Source organism: Halichoeres trimaculatus, unplaced genomic scaffold (genome assembly GCF_033239565.1).
Source record: "Halichoeres trimaculatus isolate MK-OKI-2021-1 unplaced genomic scaffold, fHalTri1.1 fHalTri1_scaffold_2, whole genome shotgun sequence".
Taxonomy (NCBI): Eukaryota; Metazoa; Chordata; class Actinopteri; order Labriformes; family Labridae; genus Halichoeres; species Halichoeres trimaculatus.
In genome coordinates, this window is record NW_027437180.1 from 24,615,882 (window position 1) to 24,641,324 (window position 25,443).

General features: G+C 38.3%; 1 protein-coding gene across 1 annotated transcript in view; it reads left to right on the top strand.

The window, feature by feature from the left end:
- Positions 1-25,443, top strand: part of fbxw7 (F-box and WD repeat domain containing 7) — a 133,346-nt gene that overhangs the window by 11,389 nt on the left and 96,514 nt on the right. The window contains exons 2-3 of the mRNA XM_074693750.1: positions 5,348-5,497; positions 15,020-15,097. The gene's annotated coding sequence lies outside the window, so the exon portion shown is untranslated. The remainder of the gene's footprint in view (positions 1-5,347; positions 5,498-15,019; positions 15,098-25,443) is intronic.

Consider the following 25,443-nt stretch of genomic DNA (forward strand, 5'->3'; position numbering starts at 1 on the left):
GTGAAGCTCTATGAATCCTGTCTGGATGTACGGTATGAATGGATGTGTAGCTGGTCGGTGGGCTGTAAGTGGCATAGCGCACCTGTGTTGTGACTGCAAATAATGCAAAATCAAATGAGCTTTTAATGGCAGTAGCTGAAACTGTTCTCTGTACAGTGTACATCTACACTGAGATAAGTGCTTGGGTTAGAGTCTCTTGGCATTGGCTAAATAATGTGGCAGACCTGGCCACAGCCGCACAGAGCTGTAGCCTAGCTTGCGGCTGGGGCCAGGTTAATTTTTCACTGAAGGGGTCAATCTGACTGGCAGCTGTCGTTGATGAAATCACAATATATATGTATATATCCCTCATTATTTTGCACTAACTTTTCTTTTAAAGAATAGTCACAACATTGTCTCACAAAATTTTTCAATGTCAACATGCTACTGCTGACAGACGATACACTCATGTATATGAACTAATACCATTTAATAGTTTATAGCAGCCCCTGTGCATTCAAACTGAGGGCAAACATGCTTCACTGTTTCTAAATGTTAGTGTCTCCTCCTCTGTCGTGAGTTCAGATAAGAGACTGCACAGACTCCGGGGCTTTTAGCTCAGACCTTCTCCATCTTTGCCTTAACACAATTACATCTCTTCACCGCCACCCACGACTTCTTCCCTCTCAAATGCCCACCAGTCCTTCTCTGAGACTGCAGCAGAGGTGCAGGATGAAAAACCATTTGAAAGGAGGCCTCTCCCAGCAGAGGTCCCGTTGGCATGGAAACGGCCGTCTTTGTGAATGTAGGCTTCCCTTACACGCCTCGTCAGAGGTTTCCCACTGTCTCATAGTCCAAGAGGAGCCTTTGTAACAAGCAGACCTTAGGCTGCAGCTGAATTTCTGTTGATTTAAAGTACTTTTAAGAAAAGTTTAGTTGCTTTCTACATTTTCTTAACTTTATGTTGTTTTCAAGAATTTGTCGCTGCTAGTCTAACATTTCCTTTTACTGTTTTCTAAATGTTTAATTGCTTTCGTTCAGCTGCTGCTCACACCAACTACATGGAGAAAAGAAGTTTGGAGACCCTGGCTTTGAAAAGATGGCTGGATCATGCAACATGTCCCTTTTTTCCTCTTCAGTTTAATCAACACACTCAGTGCAACACTTTGACAACTGCCTATATCATCATCCATCTCTGACAGCTGACAGATATCAACCACTGAGCCCTCTCTGATCATAACATCATAATTTATCCAGTTCAGAAAGCCAAAATCCTCAATCCTCAATTTTCACCTTCTGTGACGTGAAAACATCAGATTTTGTCAGCGTAACAGAAGGTTTAACTATTTTTCTGCTCATATTATAACATTTTATATGCACAATTAAGCATCTCTCTGTCAGTGCTGCTGTCAGCTGAGGAGTCAATCTCAGTGGACAGCAATGGAGGAGGTCATACCACCATCTGTTTCAAGTGTTTAAGCTGACTGCATTCAAAGTCGCCATTAGAGCAGAGGGTGTCATATAAGCCAACACTCTAGAGATGCACCGCCCTGATTTCTGTGCAACTATTGTCATGCTGCCTTAGGCATCACAGTGGTTTTTCAATGTTGTGGTAATTTTTACACTTGAGTGACTGGACTAACTCTTAGCAGCTGCTTGGTTCAGTTCAAGCAAGTGCTTCATAAAATTTCTACTTTCAGTTTGTCACAATTCAAGGTTTCACTTTGTTTCTTTGAAGAGTGGTCACTGGACGGGAATCAAAAACTGGTTCCTGTTGAGAATTGATAAGAAATGTTTAAATTCATCAATATTGTTAGCCTTTGTGCTAAACAATTTCCTTATGGATTCTTTACACTATGCAGAGCTGCAGGATCTTACGTTCACTAGTCTATCTTATCTTAGCAGTTACATAATGTTTCCCAAGAAAACTCTGATACAGGATCTTCAGCCTGAAGTTTTACTGAATAACCGAAATCGCAAAGAAATGTACATTACTCTCTCAAAGGAGATTCATATTCAATAGATTCAACAAAGCATAAATCTCCTTATTAACCAAAAATGATATAAACAAATTAGCACTAGCTTGATGCTAACGTATGAGGGAAATTGCATTGATATGATGGTGGTTAACGTACATAGATATAACTTCGGCTTCAGAACAGAATTTCCACTTTCATCACAGAGGCATATCACAGTTACTCTCTGTAAACAATACTGAAAACTCCACATGTCAAAATACTTTCAAACAAATGAAAGAAAAGTTACATACAGGCTCACGACTGGCTTCATAACTATGGCAAGGTTCCAAACAACTTAGAAAAATGTTATAACCACTTTGATACACCAGATGGCCTACTTGAGTCAATAATATATTACAAAACAGTACACGAACGTGGCATGATGTATATTTACACCCAGAGATATCCAGATCCAGTGATCAATTACATATTTATTCACTTATAAACTCAATTTAATGTTGTTGACCCAAAAAACCTCTAAAGCCTACTTTTTGTACAAAGGAATTGATGAGGAAATCAATAAAGGTCGATAAATAAATCTTATCAATACCCATCACTTATCACTATTCACTATCTCGCTTCTTTTCACAAATAGTTTGTATCAGCATGATTATATAACTTGGAAATGAATTTGAATTTTTTGTAAACCAGCGACACAGATAAGCCCTGTTTCCACCCAGTGGTTGGTTATGGATCAGTACAGTTTGGTACAGGTTGGCTATGCACAGCTGCTGTGTTGTGACACCATTTTCCAAACCAAAAGAAGTTATTTTCACCAAGTTGACTGGAGTCTTAAACATGCCAGGGTTATGTGTTGTTCTTTACTACCGCTATTGCAGGGGAAGTGATGATTCTTTCAACCAATCACTGGACTGCAGTGTTTCTAGCTCCACCATCAGTTTCATCAGTTTGTCTGACACTCCAACTCCTTTAGATACTTAAAAAAATTCTCAGTACATTTAACCGGAGATAAGTGCTTGAGTCGCTCAGGATTAGTTAAGATAAGCAGACTCGGCCCAGCTTCACGAAAGCTTTAGCCTAGCTTGCATGTTGTTTCTCCCAGAAGTTTCTGGGCTTAACTGACGAGCATCTGTTGTTGTTGAAAAAAAATACAAGTGAAATGTAACTCATACCTTACTTAAAAAGAAATGAAGTATTCCTTTGAGGCTTTATTCTTCATTTTTTGCTTTTACCTCTGTTTAAAATGGCATTTTGAGCTAACTTGTAATGTTCTTATACTTCATTAGAAAGTTGTCTTGTTACTGTAGCTGCTCTTCTAACTGGTTTGAAGTCAAATGTTGAATGGTGACACATTTTTAACCTGCTGACATTTCATCAGCATGAAAAGAGGTCAAGAAGGAAAAACCTGCTCGTGAAAGAGGTCGATCAATGCTCATCTAAAAGCGGCATGCCAGGGGGGAAAAGGGTTTAGTTTACTTACTACACTTACTACAGTCAGCCAGCTAATTTGTCTAAATAAGTCCATCACAGGATTCTTCATGGAAAAACATGAAGTCTCTGTACTCTGTGGACTCAAACACAATGCAATTGACCTGATAACTTTTCACAATGTTCAGTTAAATTCACAAAAAAAGACGAGGCCTGTGTTCTGTCCTTGTCTTTACCTTTTCTGGGCAGGTTTTAACAGTTTGAAATCTGTCTTTTATGCTGTTTCCAAAGCCTCTCATAAATTCTAACTTCTCTCTTTCTCAACTCTGAAAAGTGTGGGTAAAATAATTTCTCCCATATTTATGCACATTTTTTAAACGTAGAATTTTAAGTAAATTGGAGATGCATTATACAAAAGGAACATGAAATGTATAGTTTCAGCTCAGGGTTACATTAGGTTCATTTTCATCAAAGTGTCATGCACCAAGACGGTGCCTGGACCACAGTGGCTTACAGTTGTGATAACATATGCAATTAAGATTTATTGTGCAGCCCCAGTCCTCATAGCAGGGTTTTCGCTACATGTGAAAGGCTGTGACGCACAGCCACACAAATATAAAAGCTGCCATGCTGTCAGAATTATGATTTTCTTTTTCCAGATGTTTCAAATATAAATTTAACTGCACTGGCCTCTTGTACATGCGACCAACATTGGCTTGACTGAAACTGACACTCTACAGCTCTACCGTTTCATTTAGCAGATGCTTTTGTCCAAAGAGACGTACAACACACTTGTGGAAGGATCATATTGTGGTCAAAACCAATAAGAGACAGAACTCGGGCAGGTTTTTGCAGTTTACAATCCTCAGCTCTCTACATCACGCTAGGCAGAATTTGGGGGGATGGGGAAGCTGAGCAGCTCCCCCACAGTTTCAGAATAACTTGGAGGAAACTGTGCATATTGTCAGTTTTGCCCAAATCCAAGTTAACCCTGTGCACAGTTTCAGTCCAACACGCTGTCATTAATGCGTTTGCACATTATGCATTTCTACAACACTTTTTCAGACCTGAGTTTGGTCGACATAGATTCTGTGTGAAATCACCTCAGTGGGAGGTTATGTAGATTAACAGATCTCTGGCCTACATTTCTTTTTCTTCTGGATGAATTATTTACTGTTTATCAAATCTAAAGTAGGTTGGGTCGCACTAACTGAAGCTCTCAAAAGCATCTAATGCAAAATGATTCCAACTAGAGCTAAAGGCGTTGGTATAAAATGGTCTGATTCCTCCCTTTATAAATGCATGAACAGCTTCTAATGCAGACGTTCTTTTATTTGAGGCTGACTTTTTTTTATATCCTTCTGTTTTACACAGTTCTCTCCAACCAAAGTTTAACAATAGACTGTTTTGATGTGACAAAGAATTTAAGGCACTGTAGGAATGTGTTACATTGTCATGGTAGGATATCCTCTCTCAGACTTGACCCGGGTGGCTTTGGAGATGCAGGCAGCTGGCAGCTCAGTTAAAGTGCCTTTAAGTCTATTAGGGAGGATTATCCTAGAGGGAGAGTTTAAGTGAACAGAAGGAGCAGGCCGACAGTCTGTCAGTTCACTTTCCCCACTTTTACCGTCCGATTATAACCCATCCCATTGCAGCTAATCGTTCTCCAACACATGGCCACCATATGCTTTCTTCATTATTCCCACAAAGGAAAGGTAGCTTCCCTAAACAAGGCATTAAAACAGAAAAAACCCTCAGTGTGGCGTGTTCCACGACCTCAAAGTCAAAGCTCTGCTCCAAACAAAGTGTCTCTAAGTGATCTCTGAAGTGCATTTCCTGACACTGCAAGATGAACGTTAACAGGCGTTTTGTTTACTTCTCTGCTGCTGCTGCTGAATCTTTGATAACTCATCGTTGTTTTCTCACCTTTGTTGCTCTCTCTCTCTACATTTTCTTCATAGCCTCCCACCTTCTAACTTCACTGCCCCTGGCTCAGTTTGTGGCTCAGCAACACTTCAAAGAGAAGGTCTGCGGAGCTGCAGATAACACGCTGTGCCCCTGAGCACCGACACAGCTCAACCAGAGCCCCTGCACAGTCCCTCCGCTGACAGGTTTGGCCCCTCCTATGTGTTGTAGAAAATCTGTTTCTGCTGCTCCTGTCTGTCGGCTGATGTTTGTCCTGCCTTCCTTCTCTAGTAGCTCTCAGTACAACTTCCATTGTTCTGGTCTGCCCCAGGCCTAAATGTACACTTGAAATGCATTACCAACTTGCAGCATTTCAATTCACTCAGAAACTTGAAAGATAAAGGGAGAGAGTAACTTGTTGGGGTGTTTTCAGAATCGTTATTGCACCGTATGGTATCTTTGTAGTCTTGCATTTTCTCCCTAGAAACTATGTTTCATCAGTGGTTGAAGATGATCATTACCTCTACCAAGGAGGTTATGTTTTTGGGAGAGTTTGTCCGTCTGTTTTTCTGTGAACAACATCACTCAAAAAGTAACAAACGGATCTTGATGAAAATTTCAGGAAATGTTCAAAATGGGATAAGGGAGCAGGGAATAAATTTTGGAGGTGATCCGGATCACCATCTGGATCCAGGACATTTTTAAAGGATTCTTCATCATTGTGAGATAGGGCCAGTTTCACCATATGTCTATATAACTCCACAAAAAATGGTCGGATTGCTTTGCAGAACAATACAAGACAAGGTCACGACAATTTCTGACAGATGTAAAAGTACGATCCACATCCTGGCAATATTCTGGATACTGAGATCCGGAATATGAAATACGTACTGGGTCATCATAATTTTCATCACTGTCAGGTAACAAATTATTGTACAAGCTTGCAAGTAACACCAAATTGTAGCAGACAGTCCTGCTGAAAGGGAGTATAACATTAAAGTAGGACTGAAGTGTTGCGCAACAATCACAATATGCTTGGCGGAGGAGTGCTTTTCTAGTTCACATTTTGACCTGTAATTTTCTTCCTTTTCAACTGGAGTTAACAGTGACGAACTAATAAGTAAAGGTTTTTGGCATGTCCATAATGATTAGATCTCTCAAGTTACTCTTACAGATTTGGCTTCACATTTGACATGTAATAAAAAACAACTGAAAAACATCTTGTATCTCAGACTTAGAATGATTAAAATCACATTATTTTACTTTAGTACATGCTGATATGTCGACCCTCAAGAGTAGACGGCTTGTGTATTTAAGTGCACTAATAGTTATCTTCCTGGGATAAAAGTCCTGTTGATATCTATTGGTTTATTTTTGTTTCCATGGTTGCGGTATCTGGCAGCGTTGGTTCCTCCTGATTTCCTCTGGGATGACACACCTCTCACGTCTTTTCTGAGAGCCTCCCAGTCAGCTTGTGTATTTCTATGCCTCGCAAATCAGTGTTCTCAGGTGAACACTAGAGTGCTATAAAAGCATGTCTTGCGTGTAATAATGAGCCAGATATAGAAGCCTATCAGAAGTTCACATGCTGAACAAAAGATCACTCACCTCAGAAGACTGAAAGTTATCAAACCATAGCTGGACTCACAGGGTGTTGACTGGAGCGCAGAGATCATTTTTTTTCTGAACTGTTTGCAAGTTTATCATCTTGAAGTAACATTTTTTTTCTTGTGTCAGGTACGCTTTTTAACTTCTTCTTAGGATTAAGTCATTTTGATGCCAGGGCTTGCCTCCTGCAGATGTTTCACCAAAACAAGTTCTCTGCCAAAAGTTTTTTTGTTTTGTTTTTATGCAGACACACTGTGGCTGAATACTGGGCTCAGCTGAACCACGACAACTGTCATTGTTTGAAAGAAATGCAAATAAACCAGAGCATGTTTCCCCTTGTGCAGGGTTATGATTTCTTCTGCCAGACTGTTTTTCCAGTGCAGGATCGGTTATGCTAAACTTTCAAACAGTATTTATCTCCTGAAGTGGACTTGGGGTTTCAATTCACAGTTTTGTACAGTTTGGGTGTTTGACCTTTGAAGTTCTGAATACAAATTCCTTAAAATATTATGAGAAATGTTGTTTTTTGTGATAAATATGAAATAAACACATTAACTTTATGTTATGTTTTAACATATTTTTAGAAAAGACTTACTGAAGACTAAATCTTGTTTCTATCAAGGTCAAATTATTAACGGCAACAATGATAAACAGAACACATGGGACATCTTTAAAAATGCCTTTAGATAGATGACCTTTAAATAGAGATATAATATCTGATTATGTGTTTAAATGAAGCACTTATTGTGTTACTATTTCAGTGCTGTAAAAATAAAAATAACCTGCAGTGTATTGGATGGAGTACGGCTCTGCTAATATACAGTACTTTAATTTGGCTTTCAGGGACACACATTAATTTAAGATGATCTTTTCAGATAGCCCTCTTTGAATCTTTTTTTTTGTGGCAGTCTGATGATGTTTTAACATCTTTGGCACCACAACTCTGCTTTAGTAACTGGTTAACTCAACCTACTTTTAGGTAACTTTGTTTACCATGTCTCCATTAGTCACTGGCATTGTGTGTGATGGCTAGCCTCTGTCATAAGCGGTAGACTTGCTTTACTGACAAGTGGCGTCATCTTTGGTAACAAATATTCACAATGTACTACCAAACCCAGCATTTATAATGGTCTCAGTTTTTCATATTTGTTTTGAGGATCTTCTGGTCACAACTGGTTTTATAGCTCTAAACCTCAAAATTACAGTTACATTTTTTACTGAAATGTTTGAAAAGTTTGTAAAGTACTGACAATTCGTAATGTCAAATTGCTTCAACCTCAATAGCATGTGGATCATTTCATTTATTCATAAACTTTTAAGTCAGTTCGCGGGGCACTAAAGCTCACTTTTGCTCATTCAGAGAAAGTTGACTTTTAAGTTTTCAGTGCTAATTGATCAAATCCTACTTTTTTGCATTTTAATTGTGTATAAAGAAAAATCTGTAAGTTAGGGGTGAGAACTTCACAAACTTCATGATACAGTACGCATCACAATACTTGGGTCACCATAGGATATCACACAGTATTGTGCTATATTGCGATATTCTACACAGATATGTATTTGAGTGAGAACAACTTTCCTATTTTATTGTGTTTGAAATAATGAAAGTGTCCTGCAGTGTTTAATACATACACTTAACTTGAAAACATAAAGTGTCAAGTTTGTCACTTAAACTACTGTGACATTAAACTAATGTTGCAAAAAAAATTATTGGTTGAAAGACGTGGTCAATTGGGGAAATTGATAAATGTCACTAAATGTAACCAGTGTTACCCATAAAAATCTAATATTGCGCAAGACACAACTATGATGATTATTTTATCAGTCTACTACACATAAAAATAAAACTTAAAATGATTTTAAACTAACTGACCCAAGAATAGAGAGAAAACATTTATGTTAACAACGCTAAAACCCACATCATGAAGTTTAGGAATAAAATGTTTTTAATAAACTTTCAGATTGAATTTATCCTACAGTTTATGGGCAACTTACAATGGAGAAGCTCTTCGGCGCCGTCTATCGCAGTGGAGGTGCGGAAGAAGTATTGTACTTCCATCTCACCTAAAATATGAATTTTTATTTCAACAAAAATATTGATATTAAAAGTTAAAATATGGATATCTTATCACAGGTCAAAGTATTGATTTGCACCTCTACTGTAAGTGTATTGTATTAACCTAAAATAAAATCTACTTGTAAATCTTGTTGCAGTAAGATTTATGTCTTGTAACATCCTTTGAATCAAGTGTTAAAAATGTGTTGAAAGCTTCACAGATATTTAATTTTGAATGCAGCATCAACATGGAGACAGCTCCCATGCATTTACCATGAGTCATCAACACATTGACACCAATCATATCACCAACAATCCAGCAGAGGCTCATTACTTAGAATTATTGTGAACCTCTCCACAGCCACAAAAAAGACAGTCTGCAAACAGCTTTACAAAACCATGCATGTTTCTACTCTTTAATTAAACCTGCCCCCTCTCATTAGCTTCGCTTGTGCTTTGCGATGTCTGCTACACATGATTGAAATATGAGCTGTCTGCTTTCGGGAATCTTTTTTTTTCCTCAGCAGCTCTTAGACTCACAGCTGCACATCGTATCATGATGGGGATGGTCAGGTCGTGCTTGCTTGTATAGAAAGCTCCTGGATTTGAAGGAAGAAGCTGTTGAGAAGGTGGGGTCTGGGAGGAAATGAGGCTGCATTCCAGCAGTGATTTATGAAGTGTCTTTCATTCCCTCTGTGCTGTTGGCTTGTTTGCAGCTGCTCCAGACAGTTCCCCTTGTCTTTAACAGAACCAGACCCATCTGAGCTTACACATTAAAAGGAAGTCATTACATAAAGCTGACACTCAGCAGTACGCTGGGCGAACAGCAAACTGGGGATTCATTCAGCAAGAAAAATATCCTTATGTGGACCACAGAGCTAGAGTCAAACTCCCAAACTACAGAATGAGTCATGTCTGAAGCATGAGTTACTGTAACTAGATGAGGCCTGTTTTTTCATTAATCTTTAAGAGACTCCTGAGTCGCTGTGTGAAATCATGTCGACCAGACCTGCAACAGGAATTGGAGACTTTCTTTCTTCCTACATATTTCTGTGTTTTGTTCTGCAGGAGTCTTTAATAATGTTTAAAATTGGAGCAGTCTCTCCAAGATGTTTAACTTGTAGCTGTTGGTCACAGGTGTTACAGGTCTGGATGCAATAAAGCATGCCACTATCTACTGAGATATATTGAGTTTTTTATGTGATGAATTTTTTTTTGTTTTACTTTTGGCAGATGTCAGACAGAAATACTGCTACTTTCCTTATAGTATCTGATGTGCTGGCGCTGCTGAGCCTATTTTGCACCATGCAACATACAGACTAAGTCTCACTGCACTCTCATCATTAGAGGTGTGAATGTAATACAGGATGTATTTGAGTGCAGGTTTAAAAACAATCCACAATAGACAACTTCATTTATTGGAGCACTATCTTTTTTACTTATTTGACAGGTGTAAACACACAATACCAAAACTTTATATTCCCAGACACACCTCAAACTATTTGATACTGTTATATAAGAAGGATATGCCAGACAATGATCAGCTTAGAGAGGGGGTATTTTTTAATCTTTATACTGTCCCTGTAGCACCCGTAGTAACTTTACGTGCTTAACAGATGGTAAAAAAATCTCTGTGTTTTAGAAAACCCTTATTTCAGCCTGTGGCAGAAACACTTCATTTAGCTGCTGTCTCTTTAAGTTTTCTTGCTCCATCAAACTCCTTCTCTTCTGATTGGTCAGCTTTCTGGAGGCTATAGGCAGACCTTGTTGTTTGAGTCTTGTTATTCCAATGTGTAATGAACCAATGAGGAGGTCCTTGTGATGATCTAAATATTTCAACAAGTCTCATGAAGATCTGTTCTAATTTTAGAACAGATTCAGGGATTTCTAATAGCCTATGAAAATATTGTGGTTTGTAGAAACTGCACACATTTATTATGAAGGTACAGCATTAAAACTTTTTATCCACATTAAAGATATGTGAAAAACATACCTCCTCTTAAACTGTGTGTGATCTTGTCTGAAATAAGACTCAAATATAACATGGTCATTGATATCTTCATTATGACTTATTTTGGGATATTTTGTGCCAACTTTATCTCATCTTTGTCTTGTAGCTCTAGTTATTCTTTCCAATGCAATGTGCTAACTTGTTATATAATGTTATTATGCACTATTTTTAGATGAAAGAAGAAAGGATGAAAGGACTGTGGCTAGTTTTCACACTAAATGTGACTGTTATACATTTGTACAAATAGAGATACACCTTGTATTGCCTGGTATGTCTGTCTTCAATTTCCTAAAAGAACAAACTCTGGATGACATTAAGGATTTTGTTCTCTGAAAGCTGTTGCAAAATCCAGTGTTTCTCTAATATTTTGACCAGTTACTCAAACTGAACTGAGGCCAGGAAGCCCAGCAGTTTTATTTCACCATGTGGACTCATTTTATTTGGCACAGCTGACCCAGACTGAAGTTGCAGGCATCCGTAACCTCTGTGCTTACTTCTCTAAAAGGCCCAAAGGAAACACTCAGAACTTTTCCTAGAAAGCGTAAGGTTGTCCCCTGAACACAGAAGTTAAAAGTTGGCTAATTTTGTTTTTTTTTCGACAAGAGTTGTCTAACTTGTATTTGACAGACTATGCTAAACAGATAGGTCACAGCTTTTTCCCTAAATGCAGATAGGATTCTTTATAGCCTGAACTTGGTACATGAGTGTGTACCTACACGATTATGACCTGAAGCCTGCAGCTGATAAAAAAATATAGGTTTGTTTCTGTTGTGATTGAATTAAATGAATCAGGAGTCTGTTTAGGACCAACTGTTGGCTAACATGCTACAAGCATCACTGGCGGTATGACACAGGCTAGCAGCTGTTGCTAATTAAAGGTAGATCTGTGAGTAACTTGACAACAGGCCAATATAAAACTTGGCTGTTGTGGGGTTGTGAGTTGGCTGCAAGTCTGTGTTTATACTTGGACTCTGTGTCAGCAGATACTAAATGTTAAAGGACTTCTCAGACTGGAGCTGTGCCAAAAAAAACTGACAAGGACACATCTGTAAAACACCAACCATAGATAACCAGTCATCGTTACATTCATTCATAAAACATGAAGCAAAGCGTGAAAATGCATGAGCTGTAACTTATTCTTCTCACGGTTGAAAAAATCCACTAGTTGCTTCATATAAGTCGTTTCACAATGAACTGATTGTTTTCCATCAACTTCAGTCCTGCACATCTTTGCAAATAAAGTGTATCAGAAGAACGCTGAGTTGTGAGGATTTCAGTCTGCCGTTTGTTTTTCTGTCTCACAGTTATCAGATGTCGAACAGCTGGATTGCCTGTCTGGGCATCTGCTCATTTCCCACAATTCCATGTCCATATCTAGTTTTATTTATGTCAACTTCGAAATCCTATTCTATCCACACAGGCCAGCTCTCTGACCCTGCTGGGGAGTCAAGTGGGCTTAATATTGTTTGTAGGCAGCTGCACAAAACCGAGAGCTTCATGTCTTATATTAGAACACCTTTATCAGTGTTTGCTGTTGAGCAGATTTAACCCTTCATGAACAGAAACAAAGCGTCTGTGAGCTTGTGTAAGGTTAAGATTTCAACATATGGATCGTGTTAGAAGGATCATACGAACCCTGTAACAGATCTTGTGAAAGTTGTTCTTGTACAACCAAGCTTGGTGTACTGCTTATTGAAAGACGTAATTTATTCTCTGTGTTTTTCAACGGGTGTTATCTTTCTACACTGATAATGCGATAGTGTCTCAGAGGTTATGAATTATCAGTGTACCTCACTATGTGTGTGTAATTTGATCAGTTGAATTTCTGAGCATTGCAGCTACTCGGCTGAGGGTCAATCAGTGTTAGCTTTTGCTCGTCCTGTCTGTGATCTGAGGGCCAAGAGATAAGGACTTGTATCAAATAGACAGCAACACAGCTTCCCAGAAGTGAAGCAAAAATACTAATCACAGAAACGGAACTACTGGTGGTTAAGGTGTTACGGTGTGTTCCAATTATTCTCACAAATCAGAGATTCTTAGATGCCAGTTGGATACATTGGCCAGGATACCTCCTGAAGTTGGAATTGCAACTCAGAAACTACGCTGAATTTGAGTAACTTAGAGCTTGTTCCTTTAAAAGTGTTTATTAGCATCTTGGTCTTTTTTTTAGGGATTGACCAATTCAATCTAGCTATCGGTGACTGGTCTGATACAGACGCAATAAGTCTATTGAATATTGGTGATAAAGAGGCCAGTCTATAGGAAAGATCTATTCAACTTAGTTCTGTACGCTTCATCGTTCAACCATGTGCCTGAAGTACGTCATTAGATGGGCAGTATATCTGTGCATTTTTGCCAGGCAGCGCTAGAGGAGCCAACTACAGTGGCTGTTAAGCTGTTTCGCCATCTTCTTGGGAAGTAATCTGCAGTTTTTGCAAAGCAAATGTAAATCCTATTCAAATAGAAATTTACTCACCATATATCTAAACACGTAAAATCTCTTAAAATATTAACTAAATTATGATATTTTGTTTGTTAAGAGAGAAAAGTCTGAAGTTGCCAAACCATAATTCTCAGTCTCATCCTCGCATTAAGAAATAGAGAATATTGGAATATTACTGGTATCAGGTCAGAAGTGTATCGGTGTCACTCAATACCAAAGCCCAGGTATTAGAACTCGAAAAGTTGGATTGGTCCCCAACTATTTTATGTAATTTAATCAATCACACCGATAGTATTTTTTGAAATTATTATCTAGAACTAAGGATGGGTACCTTTCACATGTGAAACGATACGGTACAGATGCCCAGTACCTGGCAATCGGTACCAGCACTCAGCGGTACTTTTTTGTGTTTATGTGGTAAAAAATATCAATTTGTTGAATAATAGAAAATAACAATTTTTCAACTTAACATATTTATTCTTCAATGTAGAACATTGCAATGCTATGTTCATGTTCACCATGGAAAATCACCTCCCCCTCCACTCCCTCACAGTCACAAGGATGCTTTTAAGTACCTAAAAAAGGTACCTTTTGGTTTTAGTTGAATAAGTACCTGGTACTTTTGACAGAATTTGGTCGGTATCTATGAAAGTACCCAATTCAGTACCCATCTTTATCTAGAACTACAAAATTGATTGGAATGCTCCAATAAAGCCCCCTTTATTGTAACAGAGGGTGGTGTCAAAGAAGTTAAAGTCATTATCCTGAGCTGATCACAGGGCAGTTTTAAAATGCTTCACCATTTTTAGTCCTGTAGAAGAGAGATTTTAACAAATTTCCTCCTGTTGGAGCTCCTGTAGGCTTACACTTCTCAAACACCTCCCAGAGGACCCATGTCGTAATTAAAAAAGCAGCAGAGCTTGAAAGTAACATTTTCACACTGTTTTTCCAGCTGAAAAACATTATGAGGACTCAGGAGTTATGTTGTCAGTTCATTTATTTTTAGATTTCCTTGGTTTAGAAGTGAACACATGAATGGGTTCCTCAAAATCATGTTTGCTGGAATGAAACGTGCTTCATCTCAGACACTGGCTTGTAGAACGTTGCAACACATCAGATTTAGCATAGTACAGCTGTTTCATTGTGTCATATCTGTTTAATCATTGTTTAGATAAGTGCACATTGGGACTCTGTAAATCCACCGTTTAAAAGGTTTTGGCATTAGAGACCAAAAAACAAAAATTGATACAAGATGACCGTACTGTGACACTGGCTCACCTGGTCCGCCCTCTGTTCACTTCCCACCAGATGAGACAGAGGAAGAGCTGACGCACTTGTGGCAGTGACTCACTGTTACACACTGATGCAGGTGTGTTGTATGTTGTGCCAGGTTGTTAAACTAGCTGCAGCTTTTCTGGCAAACCTGTTGAAGATCTGGCATGCTGTGGCTGGATTATTTCGGAGAATAAACTGTGAAATTGCACCATCCTTATCTCATCACTCTGGCTCTCCTGCTCTCTGTGGTGTTCTGTACTGCCTCTTGGCTCACTAACTCTTTGGGGAATTATGAGGTTATCATCTGACAGCTCTCTTTCCTTCTTTGTCCACAGAACGCGTCTACTCTTAAGGAAAGGACCTGGAGCACAGGAAACCAATTGTGGCCTGAAGGAAGGCAGAAAAAGAGAACTGTAAGTAAACGCTGCAACCTTGAGTTCATCTCAGAGGTCAGACAGTTTTGTGTTAACATCCTTTTGTCACTCACTGCTGCACCTCTTGCATGGAAACAGTGAGAAATGTGCCAGTTTTACATCGACACCTGTTGTTGGGAGATGACAAAGAAGCTGCTTAAAATGCTCCTTGGGGTGTCATAATGTCGCAAATCTTAGGATCAAGCTTTTCAAGCAGATGGCTGAGAAAATCTAACAGCCATTTATAAAGCTTCTTACGCTTACATTTGTAGTCTCTGTATCGCTCTAAGTCTGTGAAAACCATCTTCTTCTCAAGCTATCAGAAAAAAACCCTGCAAGGCAAACATCAGAAAGGGGAAAGCAAGAACTTAAAAATGTGTTTTTTTATTTTTTTTACGTCTAGATTATTTCACAGCTAACAAATGGTGTTGCAAACATCATGTTCAGGTTCATGCCATGTTAGTGTTTGTTGTCAGGTGTTGTAAGCAGCTGATAAGATGTAGCTTGAACTTTTGTTGTTTCCTAGCAACACACTGTCTACTGTACAAAAGGTTTTGTATTCAAGTGAGTCTTGATCTGCCATGATCAACTGACACAAACCTAAAACATCTATATACAAACTGTTGAATTACTGAGTTCTGTATGAATGAACATTTTTGAGGACATGTATCATCAGAACAAGGCTCAGATTGTCCTTAACAGAGGTTTAGCATGTCATTTTTTTATCTCATGCATCAATGTCCACGCAAACCATCCTTTAACTTTCAAAAACTGTTCATAAATAGTGAAAAATATCTAGAAAATGCTATTAGATGATAAAAAGTCAAAAAAACAACAGAATTTAAATTTCATTTTGTGATTGTGCAGATAGATTAAGAATTTTTTATTGAGAGAAGTAATTACTAAATATCTCAGCTGTCAATGCAATGTCACATAAGTTAAATCTTTCATCTTATTTGGAGTATTAGTGTTTCGTTTCAGTAACAGAAAGTGAGACCATGCTGCTTCCACACCCTCACATTTTTCCACGTTGAATGTCAGCATTTTTGATCCACATCAGCTTTCTTTGTGAGTTTGTGCAAGCCATGTGTCATATAATGGAGTGGAGAAAAAAAAACTACCACTGAGATCAAGAAAAGGACAAGAAGAAAAAGGCAGAGTGGATGCACACAGAAAAAAGCCCCACCCTGAGTTTCATTGTCAAGGGTTTCAGGCAGGAAGTCAACCTTTCACACTTGTGCACGAGACATGGTGGAAGTTGTCAGAGCTGCTGCAAACACATTCACTTAGCAGTGTCCTTTGAGTGTGTGTGTAGATGGGTGTGTGAGAGCAGAAAGCTGAAAAGCTGCTAGATAAAACTTTTAGTGGTCATAAGTTTGTATTGTTTTTTGTAAATAGAAAAAGGCAAAGTGTTGTACAGTCACACCATGTGCTGTATTTTTTCTTCTGAGTGTCTGATTATCAAATTATGTTTTTCACATTAGACAAAAAAAATTATATAAATACATTAAGCCAAAGTTGCAACATGTGCTGATGTGTTTGAAAAAATATATATATATGTGTTTGATATATATATATATATATATATATATATATATATATATATATATATATATATATATATATATATTTACACACACACACACATATATATCAGTTAGAATTTAGTTCTGTTTTTTCATTCATATACAACAAAGACAGAGAGAATGAAAAACAAATAAAGATAAACAATAAATAATATAAACAAATAAATAACAAACAATAATACAAACTTTATTGGCAGACTTTTTAACATTTACTGCCTCAGATAAGTTCTGCAGTCATATGCTTTTTTACAGTGTGTTAGTAAACTTAGTAACGCTTTTAAACAGCATGAAAAGGAACAGCCACCACTCACATCCTTTATTTATTAAAATATTGTGTCCATTTTCCCCACCTTTTAATGTGACAAAAAATAAATTTTCAAACACATCAGCACATGTTGCAACTTTGGCTTAATGTATTTAATGTTGTCAGTCAGAACCAAGGGGATGTTGCCTGTGTGTTCATTTGTGTTCCCCCTTCAAACCATGAGTGTGGTGCAAATGTTGAATAATTTATTCCAGGCACGCGCTGGTGAATTAAAGGTAAAGCGATAGCACATCGCTGAAATGCTCTTGGCTCTCTGCTGCATTTTTAAAGTGTGGACTGACACTCAGATGTCTCAGTGTTAACAACATCTTCCTCCTAAAACTGTTGCCCTGGTCTCAAGGACTGGATGAAGGAAATCTGATACACAGCTTGAATAATTCAGGATGATGCTCTGGGATTGAATTTTCATCTGAGTGCAACTTCCGTGTTTGTGTCGCAGTGCTATCTCCTCGTGTTTAAGACAAGAATGCTGACTGTATCTATCCTGCTGAGAACAAGAGGCACATTACAAACACTGCATCTTAAAGCTTGAACCACTCTGCTTTTTATCCAGTCCTTGAACTGTGCATGCTTCTCAACCTCAGGGGACATTTTTGGTTGAACATTATGGAATAAAAAGGAAGTCAAAAATCATGCAAAGGTGACCGCTGAGTCCCTGCAGGGAGAAGAGCACTGCTGTCATTTCATAAAATTTGAATGTGAAACTGCTTCCTAAGCACATGGTTGAAAGGGACTGAGATTTAGCCATCCTCTGTGTCCCTCCCTAATCAGTCCCACACCTCTCACCCACTCATTCTCTGTAAATAATTCAGAACAGCCTTTTGCCTGCGCTGGAGAAGAGCTTTAACACAATTGATAACAGAAAGGTAGCCAGGGACAGTGCAGACTTGCTGTTGATGCACTTTTAGGAAGTCTGGAAAGTTTAGGTAACTTTGACTCTACTCTGTCCTGTCGAATGAGGACATATTGTATCAATCTAAATAATTTCTACTGTGTAAATAAAGCTTCATTAAATAAACAGCAGATAAAGGATGGAATACTTGAGAAAAGGCTGAAACTTCAGGCCTAGCAAACCAGTTAGCTTCACTTAGGGCTGCACGATTATCGCAATTGCAATCGCAATCGCAATGTCAGCACATGCAATTACGTAATTGCAAAAGAGGTTATCGCAATCGCAATCGCAATCGCAATGTCAGCACATGCAATTCAGATTTTTCTCCATGATAACCAAGCAAGTCTGTAGACTCATCATGACACAACTTTTTTTGTTAAATCGCAAGCACAATCGCAATCGCAATATTGTCCACCTAATCGCAAATTGCACCTTTTCCCCAAATCGTGCAGCACTAGCTTCACTTCACTCTAAGAATTTCTCACAAGCTGCAACAGCTAATTGATTTAAATGCCTTTAAATAAGTTTGCCATTAACTGGATTGTCCTATAAACAGTAAACAGGGTTCTTTTTTAACTTCTGAGATAATACCTTTTATTATGCCTTTAATAAAAAAAATATAATTCTTTGTTTATTGTCATAAAGCATCTAAGGAAAGCACTTAAGACTTATCAATTATCAGAATGTTGCTGATTTTGTAGTTCAACAGATCAAAGATTAATATTTCAACTCTAAATATGCTGATTATGTGATGTTTTAATGTGATGAAGGATACAGATGAAAAGAAATAAGGACTTTAATGGTATCTGTTGCTGAAGGTAATAGCTTACCACTAGATGTTTGATACTGGGCAGCAGGTCATAACCAAATCAAGGGGTAATGTCCCTGACGAGTATCCTGTCTGGCTTTTAGGCAGCATTTTAGCTGTTTACAAGGAAACAATGGGTGTGGACTTCATCCTTTTAGGGGAGTGTTTGACACCCTCTCAGAGTGAACAAAAGTTATTCATGTTTTGTAGCTCCTGTTGAAAAGAGGAAATCTAAGTTTGTCTCTAGGCTGCTGAAACAGGAAGTTGTGACTCTGTTTGAATTGGCACAGCTTCATGTATTTTATTTTGTATCTTTCATCCCATTTGATCATTACATGCCATTAGGTACGTAGTAGTTTTTTAACAAATAATCACACTGAGATTTATCCAGTGTAAGTGGGCTGTATAATTAAACTATGCCATGGTGAGTGCACTGGAGCTTCTTATCGTGTTAAAAGGTGAGAAGAAATCCACAATCTGCCTTTACTTTAGTATCAGCCAGATATTAATGGCTGTTGAGTCATAGTGTTTGGCCACTAGGTGGCAGCCTTCTCACTGAAAACTGTGTAAGCTCAGCTGTACTGTATTTAGAGATCATATTGAGGACTGTGTCACAGACACATCTAATTTTTCACAGTCTATGCATCTTGACTATTATTTCTCTTGCATTATGGAATAATGGGGAATATCTTACATTAGGTAACAGCTGCTGAGCTCTTTCTTGACAGTTCAAAAAAGATAAACTTGGATACTGGCTTAACTTACTTGGTTGTTCTTGTCCTGGTCTTTCTTGTTCCTGGCAGAATTTGGTGCTCGTTGTTTTTCCACTTTCTCCTTTGTTCTGTCTGATATATACTAAGAGACAGAAAGGATAAATGTAAGGATAAATGAGGATCCATCTTACAAACTAATTCTAACATGTTAACTGCTAATTGGTTGGGAGAGACTAGTGGCACCTTGACAGTTCTTGCATTTTATAAAATACTGTAACATTTTGTCAACTGGTCCAAACCTCAGTATAGTCCAACAAAATGGGTGTTACTCATCATCACTTTGAAGTTTTAACAGATTAAGTGAATAATTTGTCTTGTTAGAGTTCTGCTAGCATTGATGCTTGCAGTGTCATGTTGAGGAAGTTAATAGACTCTTGACTTTGTTCATTACACATGAGCAGCAGTCCTTCTTTAACTATCATAGCTGCAACAAAAGTTTTCTCAATGAGGAGTATGTTATAGATTTCCTCTACTCTGCCTGATTGGCTTTACTTATCAAAGAGAGTCATACATAATGAATTAAGAATATGATATGAGATGAACTTTGTTTTGCAAATGGAATTAAAAAAGAGAGATGTAATTGGCTTTCAGTGTATTATAGTCAGCACGGGATCCAGGCTGAAAGCATCAGTGGTTGTGTATATGCATTGTGAAAATTTTAAACAATCCTAACTGGTTCTAAAAGCTGTGTCATATCCTGCATCTATGAGTGTGTGTATTGTATTTGTTAAGTACTCTGTATCAGCCTGTATTAAGGATTTTACTCTCTGAGGTAGTATGTAGCGACAGGAAGTGGATTTGCTGCATCCCAATATAGTTTTGTAGTCTGGGAACTTGCTCCAAAGTAATATTTCATGGTTGAAAAGGCATGTAATGAAATGTTATCTTTCAGTAATGAAGAGTAATAGCACGAGGCCTCACAAGAGAATAAGCGAGAACAAAGTGCATGCATGGTTTTGATTCAAAGTTTCTGGGTAGTGATTGATGTTGGTGGGTCATGCTACTGAGTTTTAAAGTAACCTTTAAAATTTGAATAAATGTAAAAATATGCTGTGATAAAATGGTTTAATATATATTTACATTTGGCTTGGTTAAGTTAAAACAGTTCCCAGAACAAGAGTTGTAATGCATACATGAATTATGCGTGTATTGAGTCTGCCCATCACCAACTTCTACAGAAAAGATGTGAAATGCTTTTTTTAGTAAAGTCTTTTTGCTAAATCCATTTCCTTTAATTTGCCAAACCTGCAACCAGGATATAATCTTTTATGTTAAAATTTATGACACACTTAATATTTTATTACTTATGAACTCTTTTCAGCCAGAAAATGTGACTTTCTGAATTTTATTTTTGTGGGAACAAAGGATATTAACATCTAGTTAACTGAACTTCCTCATCCTTACTAAATGAGCACAGATGACAGATGATATCTTGTAATGTATTGTGCTTAGGTAGTGTTGCAATTTTGAAAATGGGCATTAAGTTATATCTGGGCTGTGTCTGTGAGCTATTTGTAACAAGCACAGGTGTGTGAACATTTCCTGCAAGCACGACCAAGGGCAGGTGGTGCAAGCTCTGCTAATGTTAGTCACACTCTGAAACCAGTTTTTTTTCCCCCACAAGCTGATCCTGTGTTCAGCTGTGTTAAACAAGTTTTGCTCAAATTATGTTGTTTTCTACATACTTTCCTACCTTTACACTTCTTTACTAGGCTGTCTTTAAATTGAAGCCCAAACAACTAGGAGATTAATGACTTCATAACATTAATTTTTATGATTCTTCCCCTTTTGATGGACATGGTCAGACAGAGATGACCAATAAAAGGTAATGAATTGGTGAATTTTGTGTCTTGAGTTTTTCATGATGTCCAATCAGCAATAGAAGATGTTTTCAGTGCTGTTATACACTGTCATACGTCAACATTTTGTCCTTTTATGGTTAAGGTTAGGTTTAAGGCCCCAAATCTGCATCGACTATCACATCATGTGCTTTGAGTGGCTCGAAAGACATGATACTGGTCCATTTACCATTTCAGATCTGTCTTTGAGATGTCTAACCTTTAGACTATTTTCAAGCTTGTTTTACGGCTATATCTTCAAAAATGAATTTATGAGGCGAATGAAGGGCAGAATTTAATCATACACTTGCTCTTGGATCTCACCAGAGTTTTTATCTCTGCCATTAGAAAACTTAAGAAAGGCTCAGCTTTGGTACCAGTAAACTGGAGGGTGCAAGAACACAAAGTTTGTTGAGGTGACTCGAGCAGCAGGAGGACTGTGAAGAACCTCATGGTAATTATATGGAATTATAGCCTATCTGGCGGCTTATTTAGTTTTTATTTCAACTCGGTGTTCATCAGTTCTCCTGCTCTTAGGGATGGGCGTTTCAAGCTGATTGATGATTAATCGAAAAGTTACTGCTACCTTCTTATGGGTGTCTCACTCTCTGTGCGTAGTTGTCATGTACTTATTAGAGCCCGACCGATATGGGATTTTTGGGGCCGATACCGATACTGGTGGCAAGAAAAGGCAGATATTCGATGTATCGGCCGATAGCCGATATATCGGCCGATATCCGATATATCGGCCGATATCCGATACATTATATTAATATAAATTCATTGATATACACAGGATGTATACTGTTTATGAACACAAGTTATTATAATACCCATATGATTCAAGACAGAGACAGAACACTATGAAATGAAAACAAGGTCCTTCTTTATAATAAAACTGTCAACATAAGAACTGTGGTGTAAACCAATCATAAATAAGAACAAGCTGTAAAAACAATATTAAATAAAGAAGTCAAACTGTAAACACAATGAGCAACTTACACAATGTTAAAACCTCGTATTATAGTCTTATATTAGATAATGGTGGACACACAGACACACAGGAGCAGGAGCAACAGAATCTCCACGGAGGAAAAATTTGATTAATTGGACCAACTGATTAACAACATTCTTCCTGTTTTTTTTAGACCTAAAGACTTTTTAGTCATGTTATAAAAGATGATATTGGGCTAGTAGTGCTGAAGGGCTCTGCCACCCAACATCTTAGTTTCTGTCAACAAAACAACAGCTTCTTGTTGGACATATGAAACTCAAGTTGTATCATTTAACAGTCCCTTGAGTCGAGAATTAAGTTGTTCCTGTCACTACAGAGATGTAGGACATTGAAGTCATTACATGAAGCGACAGAGGTAAAAGCGTTTAATAGCATACCGGTGTTTTGGTTCTTCTCCATGACTACAGAAATGTTGATCATCCACTGTGTACGATGCAGGATGGACAGTTAATGCAGTTAGTTTTTTTTTATCAGACAGATGCCAGTACAGTGAAATTCATACCATGCTAGTCTAGCCACCTCGTGCAGGGTGATGCTCCCTATAGCTGCACATTATGTTATCATGTCTTCCTCTGAAACCCTCTGCTGTGTAGCAATAAGTCTCTGCTTTATGGATCGATACTGAAACAGCAAGCTGACACAGTGAAAAGCAATATTCATAAATAATAAATTGGGCACCTTTTCACCCCACTTTGCCTTTTAGTCTTGGAAAAGGAAAGAACAAGACTGTGAGCATGATGCTGATGTTCAGCTTTCGGAGCATTCTGATTTGAGATAACATGTCGTCACTGTACCACCTTGATGCTGGCTGCTGCAGACTTTATTTGTAGCTTGGGCATCTTAACTGCTTTCCTGTGCCCTTGTTCCAGTTTGACGGTGTTACTTTCTTTACAGATTGTTTCTGGTGATTGTAGATAGAGGGCTCCGTGTTTGCCATGTTCCATTTCTCTTCTGATGTGCTGTTTGTTCCGGGGAGACGACAACCCGGTGTTTCAGGAAATCTCTGTTGTAATGAATCACAGCGAGGTGTCACCTTTAGTAGCACTCCCATCATCAGCACAGAGATGTGCTGCTGAGTGAGCACAGAGAGGAGCTTTAAGTGCTTCATTATTACCCTTTCCAACACCTTTTATATGTTGGTCACAATTGGCATTCAGCCACAACTGCACATCAAAGCGTGATGTGCTCCACACAAATAAATGGCTGGTGCAATAACAGCTCTTGTCATTTCTGCATTATCCACCTGAAAAGAGACTAATGGCAGTCGATTTTTGAGAGGATGTCTTTGCGCCATTGAACCGAGCCTGTTCATCCAATACCAAACAGGGTGAGCAGACCAGATGCATGGGAACTTTTGTACACACACTTTAATCGACCTCTCTGAGGTTCATTTGAACTTATTTAAGAGGAGATGAATTTGCATATAAACTTGATTCTGTGGCACAAATGGATGTGGCTAGACTCAAATTTTTTCAGAGCAGAGAAAACTGAGATATGTCTGTGAGTTGAAAAATGCTTCAATTTACGATAAAAAGCTGCACTTATCTCAAGGTTTTATGCTTCTGCTCTGATCCGAGTGCACACAAACAACTTTGATGGAAAAAAACTTAAAGAGCAGGAGTAGAGCAGAAAGAGTCTGCGCTGGGAAATAAACTTGTAAAGCAACAAGAACGCTGGATAGGTTGAAAGCGTCATACAGATATTTATATTTTATTTTGCACTTTAGGGACGTTTTGAATTAGATTAGATTAGATAAGCCCTGGATCTGTTTGTAAAAATACTCGTAATGTTGTGGTTAATGAAACTTGACTTGTTCTACCATAACAACAAGGGAGGTGTTGCCTATTCTCAAAGGCGGCCTGTTCAATCTGTTTAGGTCTACAAACTCAAATTTTTGCATCCCAAGAAAGCGGATATTGCATCTTTTATCTTCATTGGAATACGAGTCACAACATAGTTCTAAAATTTTCCAGAATGACTAGAAATTAAAAAAATGCGTTTACAAGTTATTTCCAAATGAACCTTCTGAGACTAGATGGTACAGAAAAAACAATATTCTAAAATGAAATTCTGACTACGCTTAGGGACCGTTAACACGACAACAGTTTTAGGGTGAAACGCAAAAGTTTTGTTGCGTTTCAGCCTTGCGTTTACACGGAAACAGTGTTTCAGCCGACCTAAAACGCAAACTTTTGAAAACAGCCTCCAGAGTGGGATTTTTGTGAAACGCTGCGTTTTCAGTGGAAACGCTGACGTCACACTCCACCTCGTGCGTGCAAACAACGGGGCAACAGTACCGTTGTTACGATCGTCGCGAACTACCCTGTTGTGCTTGTGCTGCTCGATCTGCTGAATCTGCTGACTGTCTTGATACAAAATGTGCATCTTTTGCTCCACCATTTAACTTAGTGTTCCTCAATTCACCAGATGATCGGCTCAGCTCTACTTTGGTGGAGATCTCCCAAAAGCGGCTTCTGGACAAGACAGTTGTAGCACCACCTACAGGCCTGGCATGCTTGCTACAGCGTTTTCAGTCCATCAGTGTTTCTGTGTAAATGCAGATTTTTTTCACTGCGTTTTAGCGTTTTCAGATGAAACGTTGTGTAAACGGGGCCTTAATGTAAGAAAGAAAGAAAACTGTTAATACTAAACAGAATTTGTAGAATGGCTTAACACAGGATCAGAGTAGTTGCAGGTGAACAACTTGAACAGGTATGCAGAGCTTAGCAAGTTAATGTTCATGTGTGTGTGTTTGTGTGCACTGCTTTGGCAAATATGATGAGAAGTCGTCTGGACTGGGGTGTAGATGAACTAACAGTATAGATCGCGGCCCATAGAGTTTGCCCTTGAGTGGTTGCCCCGGGTTTGAATCCAGCCTGTGGCCTGTTTTCTGTGTGTCATTCCCCATTTTCACCCTGTTTCCTATAGGGCTGAACAGTTAATCGAATTGAAATCGACATTGCAATGTAATAGAGCACTTTTTTCAAATCGCAAAGGCTGTGTTAAAAAAAAAAGAAAGAAAGAAAAAAAAAAGTTTCATGTCCACAGACCTGGAGGGGAAACAGGAAGTTGTACTCATTCTTTGTAAAACCTGCAAAAGTTTTCTGGC